The sequence below is a fragment of the Nannospalax galili genome, unplaced genomic scaffold, assembly GCF_000622305.1.
Source record: "Nannospalax galili isolate Female #2095 unplaced genomic scaffold, S.galili_v1.0 scaffold546, whole genome shotgun sequence".
NCBI lineage: Eukaryota > Metazoa > Chordata > Mammalia > Rodentia > Spalacidae > Nannospalax > Nannospalax galili.
The window spans coordinates 773,856-776,490 of record NW_008355158.1 but is presented as its reverse complement, the minus strand read 5'-3'; the positions used below and the strand labels follow the sequence as shown (position 1 = coordinate 776,490).

Below are 2,635 nucleotides of genomic sequence, written 5' to 3'. Positions count from 1 at the left end.
GAAAACCAGAGGAACAGAAAGCATATAGCATTGAGAAATGAGTGATAAATGATGAAGGCATTGTGTTACGGTTTGCATCTGAAATACTTTTGAGAAGTACTTTATTTAATCCTATTTTTATTTTAAGTGTATGAGTGTATTACCTGCATGTACATGAGTGCACACATGTTGTGCAATGTCTGTGAAGATCAGAAGAAGGCTGTCAGATCCCCTGAAACTGGAGTTATGGACAGTTGTTAGCCACCATGTAGGTGCTGGGAATCGAACCCAGGTCCTCTGCAAGAGCAGCCAGTGTTTTTAACCACTGAGCCGTCTCTCCAGTCCCAGGTTGATGTTTTGATTGCCTGTTCCTTAGCTTGTGAAGTTGTTTCAGGAGGTTCTGGAAATTTTGGAAGGTGGGATCTGATACAAGTAGGTTACTGGGGGCAGGCCTTTGAATGTCAGCCTTTCTATACTTCCTGATGGAGTGAATGGCCTACTCTGAGCACTCCCACTGCCATGACCCAAAGTGCTCTGCTATGGGGCGTGCACGCTCTCTCTGGGCGCACTCCCCCGAAATGGCACTCCCCCGCCAGATATGGGCATGCGCTTGCTGGGCGCTCGGGGTCCCTCCGCGCACTCCCGGGATGGCACAGCGGGTCCGCAGGTGTGCGCGCGCTCTCTGGGCCCCTGGATCTCGGGGCCCCTGCCACACCTGGCTAGTTGCTGGCGGGTCTGGCCACAGGCATCTCTGGCCGCAGCGGCGGGTGCCCTGCAGGCCTTTCCCGGCGGCTTGGGTCCCAAGTCTCTGGAGCTTCTCTGCTGCAAAAGCGTTGTCTTGCCGAATCCTGGTGACCCAGCTCTCTGTCTATTAAGAGAAAACTAGGATACTTATACCATGGGGGTAGTGGTAAAAGCTTTGGCTGTTAGATGCTTTGTGAGGCATCCTATTTACATATGGAAGTGGATTTCTGCCACACTGCTAGACTGTTGTCTGCCCGGAGAAATTACAGGAAGGCATGGTACCTTTCAGAGCCAAAGGCCATGTTTATGTTATGGCATTTGTGGCGGACACTTCAAAAGGAGAGACAGGAAAGATGCCAGGAAGACACCCTGCTTATGAAAGGAGCCCGCAGCACATGATCCTGAGCTGCATGAGCTGTCCGGTGCTGAAGGGGCTTCCACTTTGCATAACAGAGGCTCCCAATACTCTGCCATGCTTCCCCTACTATGATGAACTGAAACCCTCTGATGCCATGAGCCAGAATAAATGTGAGGTGTTTCCTCTGCGAAGCCATATGGCTGTGATGCTTAAATAGGAACAGCTTGACTCTTAGCATCCACTTTTAGGGCAAGAGAAAACTGAACTGCTGAGAACCCATTCCTTCAGAATTCTCTCTGAACTGTGCTCTAGAACAAGGGCCCTCCTTTCTTTTATTGAAACGGTATATGCAGCATGAAATTGGGAAGTAAAAATCAGAACCTTATATCATATTAGCAAAGAAAATTTCCCTTTCTTTGGTACGTAAAGTATTCGTACACACATTCATATATTATTTGGAATCTAGGGTAAGAAAGGGTCATGGGAGATTAAGGTCCTATGCCCAGGTCACAAAAGGAGCACATGGATCAGTGAGCTTATCTACATTATAAATAAGATAAGATTAGCTTTTGGGTTGCAAGTTAGGTAAAAGTAATTTGTCCAGTGTATGCCCATATAGTAAAAGTCACTCATACATAAATGTTTCCTTCTTAAGCTGTTTCTGTCAGGTACTGTCACAGTGGTACAAAAGTAACTAGTTATAGAAAGCATGAGAGGCCAGTTTTTTTCTATTTAACATAAAGAAGAATAAGTAGGAAACAGATTCCAAGAAGTGTGGTGAAGAGAGTCTATGGGGGAGAAGCAGCATTGTGGAGCAGAGTTAGGACCCACGTTTTTACTTAGGAATGTTGAGAGAACAAACAAAAAATGAGAAAAAATGAGATGTCAGGAAGTAGAAGAAAGGTTGGATAAATTATCATCTATTCATACACTGAACTTTGCATAACCTTGAAGAAGAATGAATGAATCAAAGTAATCACTGGGAGAGAATCTGTGTTAAAACAGAAAGTGATAAGAGAACATTAAAGACCTATCAGTACATCTTGATTATTTTTAGTAAATAATATTAATCAATATCCATGATTCTGTATAAAGTAGAAAATAGTAGATGGGCTATTTGGCACCCAGTTGGTGACTGTGTCTTCTGGGGAATTCTATGGAAAGGGGGAGATGTCTTTTATTTCTCTCCTACAATTTTACAGTGAACAATGATATTAGAAATGATGTCTACACTTAATATTTTAAATATTTTCAAGGGGCTGGAAAGATGGCTCAGTGCTTAAGAGCACTGGCTGCTCTTGCAGAGGACCTGGGTTCAGTTCCCAACACCCACATGGTGGCTAACAACTTTCCATAACTCAAGTTCCAGGGGCTCTGATGCCCTCTTCTGGCTTCCTTGAGCATTGCAGGACATGAATGCACTTATATACATACAGGCAATACACTCATACAGATAAAATAAAAATAATAATTTAAAAAATATTTATTATTTTTATTTTATGTGTACGAGTGTATTGCCTGCATGTATGTGAGTGCACCCATGTCATGCAATGC

General features: G+C 43.8%; 1 pseudogene; it reads left to right on the top strand.

Moving 5' to 3' along the window:
- The first annotated feature begins 583 nt into the window (after positions 1–583).
- The window catches only part of LOC103749336, a 15,717-nt pseudogene continuing 13,665 nt past the window's right edge, over positions 584–2,635 (top strand).